Here is an 18,586-nt window from a genome sequence, read left to right on the forward strand (position 1 = left end):
ATTTATAAGCAAAATCCTGAAATTGTAAAAGAACTAAAAAATTGTTAAACCCAACATAATCACACTCTCATAATCCCGTGCCTCTCCTCGTGACCACTAGTGAAACAGTGGAACCAATGTTACATCATTTTCACCTCGTTGTTGTTTAACTTCGTATTCACTTCCAAGTCAGCATGTTTGATGATGAAATTTATGATGAAATCAGAGAAGTGTTTCGCTCCTAAACAGATTTTTTCCCTTCAATCCTGCACCATTATGTAATAGTTACAATGTTACAGAGAATATAAAAACTGTCAAAAGTGTTTTTCTAAATACTTCACCTCTTTCCACCTACCACCACTTCAACCCTCCCACCACTAAACTTTATAATTGAAGAATTTCCTTTTGTCATCAGTATCTATAGCTCCGTAAATTATCTTTATAGTCATCTAACCTTCGTATGCTTGATTATTATATATTCTAAAAATGTTGACATAACAATTCTCTTTCATGCTAATGGTTTAACCATGATTTTAACAATATTTTTCCTTTTGTCATCTGTATCTATAGCTCCGTAAATTATCTTTATAGTCATCTAACCTTCTTATGCTTGATTATTATATATTCTAAAAATGTTGACATAACAATTCTCATTCATGCTAATGGTTTAACCATAATTTTAACAATATTTTTTTTTTAAATTTTTTGTTTTAATAATGTGAAAAGTCAGCAATGTCGATACAATGAAAGTAGTAAGTTTCAAAATATGAAACGTTTGTTATTTTTCGATAATGCATTATCATCGAGGTGGCTGGGGAGAGGCTTAAGCTGTGATAAACTTAAGTTTTAAATTTTATCAGAATACTAATTGTTTTGTACGTAATTCGTATGTTGTTTAGAAACTTAGACTCTCTACTTTACTAGTATGGTGTTTTAAAGCATGCACAAAGCTATCCACTTCAAAAGTATACTTTCTTTGGTCCTTAAAATGTTAAGGAATCATGGTGTCAGTAATTTTTTTTTCTTCCTGAGCACATTAAAAACCATTTTTATATATTGCAACAATTATGCATGATTGTTTTTAATGGAAACTTTTGTATAACACGTAGGCCATAGTACATAGTCTCGGTTCCTGGACATTCGGTTGGTAGTAATGTTATCTTGTTCCTTCGTACGGCCCATCAAGGGCATTGGCCTTGAATTGCAATGACTCAGGACGGAAGTCCGGAGAACTTTGAACTCGTGGACGGGAGAGAGTGACATATTGTTCCGCGCACTGGCGCAGAGACGAGCAGGGTGGACGCGCGCACTAGACCACCGCGCGTGCTGGGACACTCGCTCGCACAGGTTGGTACTCATTTCAGGTTACAATTACATCGCGAATCTTACGATTACACCTATTATGACTCGGTTTGCCTAAGCCAAAGCTCCTTTTAGTGATTGATTCGTTTTTTTTTTATAATACTTCTAAAGGCAACCTAACTACAGTCTTTATAAATAGGCCTACGAGACTTTAAACAAAAAGGTTTTCGTACGCTTCAGTTATTGAAGATTATTTATCTGAATTTCAAGAAGAATATTTTATAGTCCAAGTGGACACAGACTGGTTCTCAGAGTTCGTGCTTTCCAAGGCTGGGCGCACGCAATCAGGCAAGACGCGACACGACATGTCGCGACAGGGCGTGAAACCACAAGATGCCTCGCGACAGCTTAATACCTGTTTACGTTACGTTCTTTCTTGCCACATTATTGAAAGCAAATTCTTGTCTAAATACTCCTTCATAGACGGATAAATATAAAATAGTTATTTCCTGTACTGAACATATTATCATCTACGTCCAGCTCTGTATTGAGAAAAAACCAATTAAAATGTTTAGTGAATACTTAACTCAAAGTAAAAATGAAAAACAGTATTTAACTAGTTACCTATAAACACACTACGGCATGCCTTGGTTGATAATATGTATAATTTGTGTATACTCACGCATGCTCAGAACATTGCATCCATCAGACAGTCTTTTCGTAATGAAGTTTGAGCAGTCATTGATATTGTCACCTCGTGTATGACGGTTTTGTGGCGTCTCATTCTGAGTGCATTGCTCTTATATAAATACACTAGCTGCAGTACCCGGCGTTGCCCCGGGCTTAACACAGGGTGAAGGGGACCTTTTTCGAAATCAGATGTAGTTAGTAATTGTCTTCTTAGTTTGAATGTTAAGTGTGCAAAATAATTTATATCACTTTCAGATCCCGACAGACGTTGTTCTGCCAGTGTATAGTTATTTACCTGTATATATCTAAAAATTGGCGGTCTGTGTGTAATCTAGACTCTATAAAGCACTATAGAAAAAAACTGAAAAATAAGAGATTACTATTACCTATCGAAAAGATTCCATTTTCATCTATTTATCTCTTTATCTAACCCATTTCATTCTCTATACCTCGCTCTAACTCAACTATTCTCTCTGTCTCTCTCTATCTCACTCTGTATATATATCACTTTATCTCTGTCTCTCTTTTATATTTAAATAAATTGTGTCATGCGTGCGCACTTATACAGCAAAAACAGACGAAGTGCCGCTATATAATATGAAATAAACACATTTTTTGAAACGATTCGTGCTCCAACTATTGCAAAATAGTTATACCGTCTCAGAAACCTTCACGGGCATGCGCATATCTCACTCAAATTTCATCGCAATCGGGTGAATGGTATAGGAACGCATACGGCACAAACAAACGAAAATTAAAGACATTACAAACGTATCAAACGATGGTGCGTTTAAAATTCAAGGCAACTCTATCTATTGACGAAGTTAAGGACAAAACTGTTATTAGCGCCTTTATTTTGCTAGCCGCTACGAGCTCCACTAAGCGGACTGATCTCACCAAGGAGAAAAATATGAATTTGCCAGACCTTACTATGTGTATGATCTTTGGCCGACATAGAGAAATGACACTCACTCACTATTCGTATGTCTATGACCTATGATTTTTTCTGTTATAAAATGAAATTATCACTTTTTCACTCCCTTAGGGATGGAATTTCATATTAATATGTGGTCTATGTGTTAATCCAGGTTATGAGCTCGCTGTAGGCCAAATTTCATCCAGATCCGTTCAGCCGTTCTGGCGTGATTGAGTAGCATACATCCATACATCCATCCAAACTTTCACATTTATAATATTAAGTGGGATGGAAGTTAACTACTATCAGACAAAATTTAACGTAGTGTCATGTCGTGCCCGACCTGGCGCGTCACACCCACGTAAGAGGATCGTGGATGTGATCCATCCCCCCCCCCTCCCAAGAGCACAGTGGCTCGAGGCCCAACTTCATCTTGAAGGCCCCGTCGTCTCCAGCCTCTCTGTGCTACTTGAGGGCGTGTTTGAATCACGCGGATTTGGACGGGTTCTTGAAATTGAGAGACCTCGTTTGGGGGTGAATTCTATGCAAAGGCAAGTCATGGATGTGTGTGTGGCTTCAGTTAGGCTTGTAAACTGGCCTCTCCACCACCCCTTCCTAATTAGTCTGCCAGCGTAAACTTGTTGCTTAAAAAAAAAAAAAAAAAAAAAGACGCGTGTAATTAAAAAAACGCGTGTTAGAAGTTAGGTATACTTATTTTTGATCTAAGACACTGAACTGTTTTGAAATTTACTGTAACAGAAATAAATAAGTATACATACCAAACAATTAATATAAACATGTGTGTAAAAATAATTATTTGATTTAGTAAAATATTAGAGATACATTTTAATTAGTAAGTAATAACACAATCAATATGCTTCTTTTAAATTCTTATTTATTAATATTAATCATTTAATAAATAATTTAACTAATTATAGTTTTATACACATGTTTCTATAATTATTGATGTTGTGTGTTTATTTTAATTGAGTTATTTTTATAAATGAATTATTTATTGAAATTTATTTTAATTATTTTGGTACATGATGCGTGCTGTTTTAACAGGGTTTTACAAGCTTGAGCTTCCAAAATTCCCTGACGCTTACAGATTTTCCAGGTCTGAAAGGAAGTTTCTTCGACCTTCAAAACACAGCTCACTTGGTGTTGCATTTTTTTTTTGCCTCCGGTGAGGGGGGAGGGGGGGGGGAAAGACGTATGTGCTTTCAAATGCTCACCTTAGCAAAATTATCACAATTTTATATAGATACCGTGTTTATATACTATTGCAATAGATTTAAAAAAAAAGTTATCGAATGTAGGCTATTGAATTTGTATGTAAGCATCCGGAAATAAGTTAACCTCCACTGTGTTTACAGTAAAAAAAAACTATTGAATTTGTATGTAAGCATCCGGAAATAAGTTAACCTCCACTGTGTTTACAGTAAAAAAAAAAAAAAAAAAAAAAACTAGGGTTTCAGTAAAAGGAAAATCAAAGAAATTTCGTGTTTATTAAACGTTTCAGCAGTTTTTGAGGTGACTGAACGTTTCCGGAAATGGTATTTCTGTTTAATTTTACTGCCACAAGAAATAATTACAGAAATATTTGGTGATTTCCCTTAATTTTCCAGACATTTAAAGACCTTTTTAATTTCCCAGAATTTTCCCTATTTTCCCTGTTTTCTATACCTGTAGCAACACTGTACAATTTGATACGTCAAAACATCCCATACGTAACAAAAACTGGAATAGCACAATAGAATCAAATGATTTCAGGGCTTGTGGAATTTTTTTCTTTCGTATACTTTTTACAGCCCTAATTCATTTTTAAATCAAAAGTTTTTGTAATGTCCAGGATCTTTCGATGTACTAAATTAAAACAGCAAAAATCATGTACCACTGGATCAATGTATACAGAATCATGCCATCAGTATCATGGGATATACTTGAATATGTCATGAGGAACTTTTAACAAACAATCTTGATCAAACATTGTATCTTACTATATTTCACATGACCATGTAACTATGCGCCAACCTACCATATTTCTCAGGTAAATAAATATTGCAAGGAAACCAAACTTTGGCATTCGGCATGAAACTATACGTAGAATTGCTTAAAAAAAAAAAAAAAACTACTGAAACAAATTATGTAAGACAAATACAGTTTCTCGTTAGTACTACCCCTAAAGAAGCGCGGCCGCTACTTCGCTAGGTCGTCTGCACGCAAAACAAAATGTTAAGATCGCCACGCATTAACGAGAAAAGACAAATTCCTGTCTTCTCGAGTTTCAAATCAAACGATCAGCATGATAAATGAACGAAAATGCATTTAAAAAAAGACATTTGAAGACGTGAATAATAAAATAACACATAGTTTCTACACCCGCGGGTAGAATGCACTGGTGGCGCGTACATGTTGTTTGCCACCACGATGCACAGAGTGCACTCATTTCTTCCTGTGAAAATTTCGTTGCGTGCTGTGCGCTTATTGTAAAATTTCACTCTCATCATCTTTTTCAAAGTATAGCTTCATTCATAACATAAAAACATAAAGTATTAAAGGATAGTTGTACTATTATAAAGTTTAATTTTTAAAATACCTATGCGAATTCATGGGTATTTATATCCTAATAAACGTTATAAATTTAATTTATTTTTAAATAAAAAAACTTAGATTTAAAATTTAAAATAATTACCCCCGACTTTACAACTCTCACCTGAAGCTATTACCTAGTTGTAATTAAAATGCATTTAACATTATCATCGTCTTTTACTATGGGGTTTGTTTGACTCGAGGTCTCTTTTTGACCTGTCAACTCTCGGGGCGCCCTTTGCCGGAAGCAGTATGGCGGATGGTCGTTTTACTCGCGGGGGCAAGTTGCTCTCAGGTCACTCAGGTCATGCTCTCGATGCTTCTCCTCTCGAGGAAGAGTTGCCAGGGCAAGTCGTCTGCTGGTTGTTTTGGCGCGACTTTGACGATGAAGTCAATATGTTATCAAGCTACATTTGGTGATGACGGTAATATTTTAATAGATGACAACATTGAAGCGGAAAAACATTTCAATATAACTTATTTGGCGTCCTTTATTTAACAATCACAAGATTTGCAATTGTTTCCTAGTACAGGTTAGCTAATGCGTTGGCTAATGCATACCAGGCGGTTTAAAGTCAAAAAGCAATATTTATATATTTACCTTCATCAAGCTCTCTCATAATTTGTAGTCCAATATATGGAAAATCAATAACAGCTTCATCTTCAGATGAATTTTCATTTCCAAACAAATATCTCACGATGTCTGCTATATTTTCCGCCATCATTGTTTTACAACAAATAGCGTTTTCTTCGTGTATTAAAAGTTACCGACTCTTTTTGCGCTCAGGTCAACTTGCTCCCAACTCTTTCAACTCCCGAGGAGCACGAGAGACCTCGAGTCAAACAAACCTATGGTTTTGTGTTTGTAGTCTGACCGGAATCTTTGAATATATATACTGTATAGAAGTCGCGAGTGGATAGGATTTACTATACGTTTTTCAGAAGCGTATGATGAGCAGCTTGGGAACTTCACCGCTGCAGTGCGCTGCCGTAACGCCCTGTATCGTCTTAGTTGTTATTTACACGTTAGAGCGCAGCACTGTCGCCCGCTGTCATTCCCCGCACCAACATCTATCATTCACTGCAGTTCAAGATCGTTCAACGGGAGGGGGAAGGGGTGTTTGAAGAGTTCGACACTTGTCCGCTAGGGACCATCACAAGTCGATGCCCTAGAGATGGTGGCGATTGCGGCGGTGAATTAACCAACTACCTCAAAACCGTATTAAAAATTTTAACCTGGGCTAGCGACTTCTATACAGTATATATATGTATTCAAAGCCGGAATACACCATCCATACCATAGGCTACTGCATCAGGACAAGGTTACTACGTTCTTGCAATATCATTGAAGTAAAAGATACCTAATTTTAAATAGATCAGACCTGTGGAAGTTGCTTACATCTCTTTATCAACTAGGAAAGTGCTGATGATCTTCAAACAGTTGAACAGATTTTCTTGAATCGTAGCTAAGAACACTCTCGATCATGTCACCTTTCAAACAAAAAATAAATAAATCAAAATAGGTTCGTTCGTTTGTGGCCTGTACCTATGCCACAGACAGATACACAGTTACACTCGTTAAACTTGACACCCCTCTGTTTGCGTCGGGGGTTAAAAATAAAGGATATAGTCCTATGAAATAATAAATCCAATGGACTGAGCTATCTATTTAATAATATTTTAACTATAATATAAAGAAATAAAATGTATTCATATGTTTGCTTATAGAAAAATTTGTATAATCAAGTAATGTGTTATTAAATAAGTAAATACTCTTCCTCATAACCACATTCCTCTAGGTATTCGGCCGGGCACCCGTTACGTTACCAAGCGCGCTAGGATTATGTAAGGCGAATAAACAATATAACATAATAATGCCGGTGTCCTAAGAGTAGTATAGGATAGCCGGTCCTGAAACTGGGTCCGGGGCGTGGTGTCGGTGCCGGGGTCCGCCATGTTGAATTGTGACGTCACGGTGGCCATCTTGGATGAGCGTAACGGGACACAGCGTAACGGGACAAGTTTGACCTTGACATTTGACCTTCAAAATTTGCCAAAATTTGCCAAAATTGGGCAAAAATTGCCCAAAATTCCTCAAAAATCGCCAAAATTTCCATTTATGTGGAAAAACATTCCGCCAAAAAATCTCAAAAAATTCCACAATTCAAAAATTAGGATTTCGAAAATCCTCAAAAGCAGTTTTGCCTTAGAAAGAACCCAAATTCCTAAAAGCGGCTTAAAACTCCTAAGAGCTAGCCGCTTTAAGCCGCCAACCTTGAAAATAAGGATGTCACGGCAGCCATTTTGAAATATGACGTCACCGTTGCAAATTTTCGTTACGGTCGCCATCTTTAACTTTTTTATTTATTATCCGATTTTAATGAATTTTTTTTAAATTTATAAAAAAATCCATTTAATAAAATTTTAATAAAAAATATTTAAAAATCATACATTAACGACACGGAGCTCGGAGTCCGCGGTCCAAACCCGGTGAGGGCAAAAAAAAATAAAAATGGCGACCGATCTTTCCCTCACAGTGGACGCAGGCAGACTGACTTCCACCACTTTTTTTCAAAAGCATATATATCAACAGGTAGTATGATGTCATGTCCGCCATATTGTCTTCGTTGCTGGAAGCCAACATCATTGTATCGTCGGCTAGAGTGCGCTGACGCCATGTTAGTTTAATTCTTATCCGCTAGAGTGCAGTAATCATTTATTATTGCTGTGACACCCGCCATCTTGAAACTTGGCCGCCATCTTGAAAATCCGTAATTATTTAGCTAGAAATTCGGGAAAAGTTCCAAAATTCATTAAATAAATCACTCATTAATTTACATATTGATTCGATCGATTCCCGTCCTCAGTTCAATACACGATTGATGCAATAATGTTTAATTTTATGTAAAAAATAATAATTTCAATAAACCATGTTCAACATTCGTAAAGAGACTCTAAATCCTCTACGACCATCATCCTATCAGACATCAAGACCACCATATTGGAAATGCGTAATTTTAATGCTAGAGATTCGGGAAAAAGTTCAAAATTCATTAAATAAATTTGCAATCTATATACTGATTGATTAGATCGACTTAGGTCCTTGGTTAGATCCCTGGCCGATACAAAACAACTTTAATATTTTAAAAAAGTACCACTAAAGTGGCAGGTTTGAGATAATAAAAACACCGCAATTTTCTTTTAAAAAAACTTTTATTACATAAGTACTACACTACTACAAGTACAAAAAAAATACACAGTCAAAGTACTAAAGTTTTGTGGATTCCTTGATTCAAACAGCCTTCTTACTATACGGACTAAGTCTTTTACATGTTCGTAAATGTCTATTCAGTTTATCAGGTCGACATATTGTTACACCACAATTTTCACACAAAGACGAATTATCGACTTCATTAAAAGGACAGTGATATATTTCGTGTCGTTGTGCACTTTGAATATTTGTTAATATTTTGTTACAAAATATACAGCTTGATTCCGATGAATGTACAGCCAGTCTATCACAATTCCTGAGGTGCCGTTTTAATCTTCCATAGAGTATAAACTTGCTTAAACATCTGTTGCACTGATATTTAATGCGTTCAGAGTTACTACTATAATTGTGTATTACATAATCCCGTAATTTCAAGTTTTTGATCTTCTCACAGTACGTGCAGTCGGGTAATGGAACACCGCTGGATGCTCCTTCCTTCATCATTGCCACTGGAACTGTTGACAACCATTGTAACACTGCTGAAATGTTAACTTCTGAAGCCTTTGAGATTTTCTCTGCGGGATATGTTGCACGCGTCGAAATCTCCTGCTGTGCTGAGAGAGCAGGTGTAGCTGTAGACGTCGTTGTCATCGTGCTCTGCACTGATGATGGTAGACCTTCGATCCAGGTTGGTGTTGATAGTGGTAATGATGCCATCGAGTTCTCAAGAATAGCTAGATACAGGTCTATTATGTTATACAAGTATAACTATCCGATCCGTTCATCACCGCAGCCAGAGACGGACTGAAGTCCATATCACCAGGGTGTCACTTATATAGACTCATCAGCCGGTACAACACAAGAGTCAAAACAATAACCATGTTCATTATACTCGCACTTAACTTTCTCGGAGCATTTTTTATAATGAAGATGTAAGCTATCAAAACGTGAAATTAGTTTTTTTGCACTTATTGCACTGAAATTGTATTCTTTTAACATTATTATAACAACTGCTTCTTTCATGTCTGCGAGCATTTGAGGTGATAGTAAATAATGTGTCACAGTATTTGCACTGATGCAATGTACGCTCTTCATTAGTTGATGAATCCATTGCTGATGATGAAACTTCGGATGATGGTGGTATCACATCTGTTGAAATCTCCTCCAATGTTGACGTCGTCGTTGCCAACGGGATCTGCACCTTCTCCGTCGTAGCTGTCGTCAAGGTTCCCGTAGTCGACGGTACAACCTCCATCGAGTTCGACGTTAAAGACGGTAAAGATGTCATTGAGGTCTCAAGAACAGCTAATTGACACGACTTATGCACCAGAAGAAACAAACTAGGCGATCCTTACACCGCCGACGTCAGTAACAAACTGAGCGACCTGCTGTCTAGGACTCGCTTATATACATGCACCGTATGGAATAATACGCTAGTCAAATCAAGAACCTTTTACAATAATACTAGAGTCAAATCTACAAATTAAAAAAGAGGATCATTTTATCGAAAAAAAAATTCGATCTCTCTAATATACGCCAGGCTCCAAGAGCTACAATTCGCGTCGTCAGATCCATCTACTTTTCGCTCCTATGCTTCAATTGACCATTAGCTTCAAGTGCTCCAACAGCTCCATCAGCTCCAACACGTAATGTACGCAATGTACGCGCAATACATGCAATTTACGTGCAATAAATGTAATGATCACCCAGTACACACATGAAACGGAACGTACACACAGTACACACAGGAAACGGAACGTACACACAGTATACACACAGGAAACGGAACGTACACACAGTACACACAGGAAACGGAACGTACACACAGTACACACAGGAAACGGAACGTACACACAGTACACACACAGGAAACGGAACACATACACACAGTACACACAGGAAACAGAACGTACACACAGTACACACAGAAACGGAACGTACACACAGTATACACAGGAAACGGAACGTACACACAGTACACACAGGAAACGGAACGTACACACAGTACACACGGGAAACGGAACGTACACACAGTACACACAGGAAGTGGAGCGTACACACAGTACACACAGGAAACGGAATGATCACACATACAGTAGCGGAATACACAGGCTTAGTTGGAAATCAGAATACAAGAAATAAAAACATTAAATTTTACTTTCAATATTTAATTACTTCTCAACATTACACAAATACAAGTAAAAGAAGCCATTATTGTATGTAGCCAGCTTTCCTCAGTTCTTTGAGTATGAAGGATATTTCTTTGATGCACGAATAGTTTCCTGCACAAAGCGAGCCATGTAGAAGTCTTAGCCGGTCAACCAATATGTTTGGATCTTTCCATGATGTGTTTCTCAATCTCTTCTACCACCATCTTACTTGCTTGTTTATTATAAATACTTTTAATATCACAATCGTCCCAGTGATCATAATAAGCATTATCAGATTTATTTATTATAACGCGACGTTTCCATCGTTTCGGTCTCAGGACATCGCCACATTCTTCAATCTTGTCAGCTCTAGCTGCTTCATCACAGTCTATGCCTTTGTCAACAGCCTCAGAGTCACTGTAACAATCACTGTAGAAGACATCCTCTTCACCCAGATTACCGTATGAATTCGCTATCGATGATGTCGAAGTGTCTTCATCGTCTTCATGCTTCCTTTTTAGGAGTCCATCATTTTTACAAAGAATGGAGGATCTACTGAATATAGGCTTGAATGTATTCTCACTTTTCACGGTGTTGATACTTCCATTAGTTTCAGTCTTCCCGAAGCCATTAGCATCCTTCAATTTATGTTCTTCTCGGGTGAGCTAATACCATCACGCTCAGGACAAGGAAAATTATTGTCGTAATGCAGATCACTCTTCTTTAGTCTAGTGGATCCATCGGTGTCCTCTATGCCGTAAGTAGTCTTGACTTTACATGTTCTACCATGTCTTTTTAAGCTGTCAATTCGTGTTAACAACCTGCTACAACGATTACAGCTTAACATTTTGCGTAGTGTGTTTCTAGCACAATCATTCTTCTCATGACGTCTAGCATTCCTTCTCATGACAAAATCCTTGCCACAGTAGCTGCAGATAACAAACCATGATCCATGATAGCTTCTGTGACTAATGTTAGATACAAACTGTCAGTTTTCTCCTATTGGAACCATTTATTAAATAGAATTTTTTTAATATTTCATTAGCGAGAGTTAAGTTATCTAATGCAAAGCAAATTGATGCAAGTAGTTCTGGCTGTCATCAACAGATGTCGCCACGTGTTGCTTGCAGGTAAATAATATCTATTTCATTAATGCGGGATGCGGAATGCTCACTATCGATCGCAAAGGAAGGTTGGCTTCGCTAGACTCCAAGGAGAAGGAAGTTCGTCCTTCTTGTTAGTGCTTCTTAGATTTCTCAGAGATTATTATTATTCGACTGAGTAATGATATATTTTTTTTTAATTTCCACCTGATAAAAATATTACAAGTGTTGATTAAGTAGCAAAAGTTCACTAATTAAATGCAACCTTGAATAAAAATGACATGCATCATTAAGTAAAAAAATCCTTCATGCAGAGATCAATTTCTCATCAGTAACCAGAAGCACTCGGAGAAAACCATCAGATGTCTAGTCAGGAATAATCAGAAGCACCCAGAGAAAACCATCAAAATATTGTCAAGAATAATCAGGAGCACACGGAGGAAACCACCATAATATTGTCAAGAATAATCGGAAGCACACGGAGAAAACCATCAAAATATTTACAATAATAATCAGGAGCACGCGAAGAAAACCACCATAATATTGACAAGAATGATCAGGAGCACCCGGAGAAAACTACCATAATATTGACAAGAATAATCAGGAGCACACTGATAAATCCACCATAATATTGTCAAGAATAAACGAGAGCACACGGAGGAAACCACCATAATATTGACAAGAATAATCGGAACCACACGGAGAAAACCGCCACAAGTTTTCTTTGATATCATAAAATTACAAAAAAAATTAATAAAAAATAAAAATAAAAACGAAAAAAAAAATTCACCAACTGATTCTGGCTTGTACTAGAACTCTAACTTTGCACATCAAAGAGAAGTTCACAAGCTAGCAGAATGTTTGTGAATTTTTTTTTCGTTTTTATTTTTAATTTTTTATTAATTTTTTTTTGTTATTTTATGATATCAAAGAAAACTTGTGGCGGTTTTCTCCGTGTGCTTCCGATTATTCTTGTCAATATTATAGTGGTTTCCTCCGTGTGCTCTCGTTTATTCTTGACAATATTATGGTGGATTTATCAGTGTGCTCCTGATTATTCTTGTCAATATTATGGTAGTTTTCTCCGGGTGCTCCTGATCATTCTTGTCAATATTATGGTGGTTTTCTTCGCGTGCTCCTGATTATTATTGTAAATATTTTGATGGTTTTCTCCGTGTGCTTCCGATTATTCTTGACAATATTATGGTGGTTTCCTCCGTGTGCTCCTGATTATTCTTGACAATATTTTGATGGTTTTCTCTGGGTGCTTCTGATTATTCCTGACTAGACATCTGATGGTTTTCTCCGAGTGCTTCTGGTTACTGATGAGAAATTGATCTCTGCATGAAGGATTTTTTTACTTAATGATGCATGTCATTTTTATTCAAGGTTGCATTTAATTAGTGAACTTTTGCTACTTAATCAACACTTGTAATATTTTTATCAGGTGGAAATTAAAAAAAAATATATCATTACTCAGTCGAATAATAATAATCTCTGAGAAATCTAAGAAGCACTAACAAGAAGGACGAACTTCCTTCTCCTTGGAGTCTAGCGAAGCCAACCTTCCTTTGCGATCGATAGTGAGCATTCCGCATCCCGCATTAATGAAATAGATATTATTTACCTGCAAGCAACACGTGGCGACATCTGTTGATGACAGCCAGAACTACTTGCATCAATTTGCTTTGCATTAGATAACTTAACTCTCGCTAATGAAATATTAAAAAAATTCTATTTAATAAATGGTTCCAATAGGAGAAAACTGACAGTTTGTATCTAACATTAGTCACAGAAGCTATCATGGATCATGGTTTGTTATCTGCAGCTACTGTGGCAAGGATTTTGTCATGAGAAGGAATGCTAGACGTCATGAGAAGAATGATTGTGCTAGAAACACACTACGCAAAATGTTAAGCTGTAATCGTTGTAGCAGGTTGTTAACACGAATTGACAGCTTAAAAAGACATGGTAGAACATGTAAAGTCAAGACTACTTACGGCATAGAGGACACCGATGGATCCACTAGACTAAAGAAGAGTGATCTGCATTACGACAATAATTTTCCTTGTCCTGAGCGTGATGGTATTAGCTCACCCGAGAAGAACATAAATTGAAGGATGCTAATGGCTTCGGGAAGACTGAAACTAATGGAAGTATCAACACCGTGAAAAGTGAGAATACATTCAAGCCTATATTCAGTAGATCCTCCATTCTTTGTAAAAATGATGGACTCCTAAAAAGGAAGCATGAAGACGATGAAGACACTTCGACATCATCGATAGCGAATTCATACGGTAATCTGGGTGAAGAGGATGTCTTCTACAGTGATTGTTACAGTGACTCTGAGGCTGTTGACAAAGGCATAGACTGTGATGAAGCAGCTAGAGCTGACAAGATTGAAGAATGTGGCGATGTCCTGAGACCGAAACGATGGAAACGTCGCGTTATAATAAATAAATCTGATAATGCTTATTATGATCACTGGGACGATTGTGATATTAAAAGTATTTATAATAAACAAGCAAGTAAGATGGTGGTAGAAGAGATTGAGAAACACATCATGGAAAGATCCAAACATATTGGTTGACCGGCTAAGACTTCTACATGGCTCGCTTTGTGCAGGAAACTATTCGTGCATCAAAGAAATATCCTTCATACTCAAAGAACTGAGGAAAGCTGGCTACATACAATAATGGCTTCTTTTACTTGTATTTGTGTAATGTTGAGAAGTAATTAAATATTGAAAGTAAAATTTAATGTTTTTATTTCTTGTATTCTGATTTCCAACTAAGCCTGTGTATTCCGCTACTGTATGTGTGATCATTCCGTTTCCTGTGTGTACTGTGTGTACGCTCCACTTCCTGTGTGTACTGTGTGTACGTTCCGTTTCCCGTGTGTACTGTGTGTACGTTCCGTTTCCTGTGTGTACTGTGTGTACGTTCCGTTTCCTGTGTATACTGTGTGTACGTTCCGTTTCTGTGTGTACTGTGTGTACGTTCTGTTTCCTGTGTGTACTGTGTGTATGTGTTCCGTTTCCTGTGTGTGTACTGTGTGTACGTTCCGTTTCCTGTGTGTACTGTGTGTACGTTCCGTTTCCTGTGTGTACTGTGTGTACGTTCCGTTTCCTGTGTGTATACTGTGTGTACGTTCCGTTTCCTGTGTGTACTGTGTGTACGTTCCGTTTCATGTGTGTACTGGGTGATCATTACATTTATTGCACGTAAATTGCATGTATTGCGCGTACATTGCGTACATTACGTGTTGGAGCTGATGGAGCTGTTGGAGCACTTGAAGCTAATGGTCAATTGAAGCATAGGAGCGAAAAGTAGATGGATCTGACGACGCGAATTGTAGCTCTTGGAGCCTGGCGTATATTAGAGAGATCGAATTTTTTTTTCGATAAAATGATCCTCTTTTTTAATTTGTAGATTTGACTCTAGTATTATTGTAAAAGGTTCTTGATTTGACTAGCGTATTATTCCATACGGTGCATGTATATAAGCGAGTCCTAGACAGCAGGTCGCTCAGTTTGTTACTGACGTCGGCGGTGTAAGGATCGCCTAGTTTGTTTCTTCTGGTGCATAAGTCGTGTCAATTAGCTGTTCTTGAGACCTCAATGACATCTTTACCGTCTTTAACGTCGAACTCGATGGAGGTTGTACCGTCGACTACGGGAACCTTGACGACAGCTACGACGGAGAAGGTGCAGATCCCGTTGGCAACGACGACGTCAACATTGGAGGAGATTTCAACAGATGTGATACCACCATCATCCGAAGTTTCATCATCAGCAATGGATTCATCAACTAATGAAGAGCGTACATTGCATCAGTGCAAATACTGTGACACATCATTTACTATCACCTCAAATGCTCGCAGACATGAAAGAAGCAGTTGTTATAATAATGTTAAAAGAATACAATTTCAGTGCAATAAGTGCAAAAAAACTAATTTCACGTTTTGATAGCTTACATCTTCATTATAAAAAATGCTCCGAGAAAGTTAAGTGCGAGTATAATGAACATGGTTATTGTTTTGACTCTTGTGTTGTACCGGCTGATGAGTCTATATAAGTGACACCCTGGTGATATGGACTTCAGTCCGTCTCTGGCTGCGGTGATGAACGGATCGGATAGTTATACTTGTATAACATAATAGACCTGTATCTAGCTATTCTTGAGAACTCGATGGCATCATTACCACTATCAACACCAACCTGGATCGAAGGTCTACCATCATCAGTGCAGAGCACGATGACAACGACGTCTACAGCTACACCTGCTCTCTCAGCACAGCAGGAGATTTCGACGCGTGCAACATATTCCGCAGAGCAAATCTCAAAGGCTTCAGAAGTTAACATTTCAGCAGTGTTACAATGGTTGTCAACAGTTCCAGTGGCAATGATGAAGGAAGGAGCATCCAGCGGTGTTCCATTACCCGACTGCACGTACTGTGAGAAGATCAAAAACTTGAAATTACGGGATTATGTAATACACAATTATAGTAGTAACTCTGAACGCATTAAATATCAGTGCAACAGATGTTTAAGCAAGTTTATACTCTATGGAAGATTAAAACGGCACCTCAGGAATTGTGATAGACTGGCTGTACATTCATCGGAATCAAGCTGTATATTTTGTAACAAAATATTAACAAATATTCAAAGTGCACAACGACACGAAATATATCACTGTCCTTTTAATGAAGTCGATAATTCGTCTTTGTGTGAAAATTGTGGTGTAACAATATGTCGACCTGATAAACTGAATAGACATTTACGAACATGTAAAAGACTTAGTCCGTATAGTAAGAAGGCTGTTTGAATCAAGGAATCCACAAAACTTTAGTACTTTGACTGTGTATTTTTTTGTACTTGTAGTAGTGTAGTACTTATGTAATAAAAGTTTTTTTAAAAGAAAATTGCGGTGTTTTTATTATCTCAAACCTGCCACTTTAGTGGTACTTTTTTAAAATATTAAAGTTGTTTTGTATCGGCCAGGGATCTAACCAAGGACCTAAGTCGATCTAATCAATCAGTATATAGATTGCAAATTTATTTAATGAATTTTGAACTTTTTCCCGAATCTCTAGCATTAAAATTACGCATTTCCAATATGGTGGTCTTGATGTCTGATAGGATGATGGTCGTAGAGGATTTAGAGTCTCTTTACGAATGTTGAACATGGTTTATTGAAATTATTATTTTTTACATAAAATTAAACATTATTGCGTCAATCGTGTATTGAACTGAGGACGGGAATCGATCGAATCAATATGTAAATTAATGAGTGATTTATTTAATGAATTTTGGAACTTTTCCCGAATTTCTAGCTAAATAATTACGGATTTTCAAGATGGCGGCCAAGTTTCAAGATGGCGGGTGTCACAGCAATAATAAATGATTACTGCACTCTAGCGGATAAGAATTAAACTAACATGGCGTCAGCGCACTCTAGCCGACGATACAATGATGTTGGCTTCCAGCAACGAAGACAATATGGCGGACATGACATCATACTACCTGTTGATATATATGCTTTTGAAAAAAAGTGGTGGAAGTTAGTCTGCCTGCGTCCACTGTGAGGGAAAGATCGGTCGCCATTTTTATTTTTTTTGCCCTCACCGGGTTTGGACCGCGGACTCCGAGCTCCGTGTCGTTAATGTATGATTTTTAAATATTTTTTATTAAAATTTTATTAAATGGATTTTTTTATAAATTTAAAAAAAATTCATTAAAATCGGATAATAAATAAAAAAGTTAAAGATGGCGACCGTAACGAAAATTTTCAACGGTGACTTCATATTTCAAAATGGCTGCCGTGACATCCTTATTTTCAAGGTTGGCGGCTTAAAGCGGCTAGCTCTTAGGAGTTTTAAGCCGCTTTTAGGAATTTGGGTTCTTTCTAAGGCAAAACTGCTTTTGAGGATTTTCGAAATCCTAATTTTTGAATTGTGGAATTTTTTGAGATTTTTTGGCGGAATGTTTTTCCACATAAATGGAAATTTTGGCGATTTTTGAGGAATTTTGGGCAATTTTTGCCCAATTTTGGCAAATTTTGGCAAATTTTGAAGGTCAAATGTCAAGGTCAAACTTATCCCGTTACGTTGTGTCCCGTTACGCTCATCCAAGATGGCCGCCGTGACGTCACAATTCAACATGGCGGACCCCGGCACCGACACCACGCCCCGGACCCAGTTTCAGGACCGGCTATCCTATACTACTCCTAAGGCTTTTAAAAACTTGAGATTACTTTTTACTAACACTATTTTAGTTAACCAGGGTTGTTTGACAGTAAAAAAGTTTCATTTCGCATACCAATACGTTTGGTATGTCCCTTAGTGTTTATAAACGTGACTAGATACGGGTTTATGTTCAAACACGTGGATCCACAATATTCCTGATAAAATTTCTTTGCATGGTGCGCGCGCATCGTAAAAAAATCACTCTTATCATTTATCCATAACGCGCCTAAAGAATCATAACTACAAGAAACCAAATTCAAACCATTAAAAAAAAAAGCCCGTGAATTCCAATTTAGCAACAACACGGCGCTCACAATTTGAATAATAATTGTTGACAAACGTGAACCGTTAGTCACCAGTCCGGTCCGCCCATCGGAGACAGAAACACATAGCACAC

The 18,586-nt window shown here is 37.3% G+C and overlaps 1 protein-coding gene across 1 annotated transcript in view; it reads left to right on the top strand.

Annotated features, from left to right (window-relative positions):
- The first annotated feature begins 1,252 nt into the window (after positions 1 to 1,252).
- LOC134537417 (luciferin 4-monooxygenase-like) overlaps positions 1,253 to 18,586 on the top strand; it is a 54,523-nt gene continuing 37,189 nt past the window's right edge. Inside the window, exon 1 of the mRNA XM_063377819.1 lies at positions 1,253 to 1,326. The gene's annotated coding sequence lies outside the window, so the exon portion shown is untranslated. The remainder of the gene's footprint in view (positions 1,327 to 18,586) is intronic.

Source organism: Bacillus rossius, chromosome 1, assembly GCF_032445375.1.
Source record: "Bacillus rossius redtenbacheri isolate Brsri chromosome 1, Brsri_v3, whole genome shotgun sequence".
Taxonomy (NCBI): domain Eukaryota; kingdom Metazoa; phylum Arthropoda; class Insecta; order Phasmatodea; family Bacillidae; genus Bacillus; species Bacillus rossius.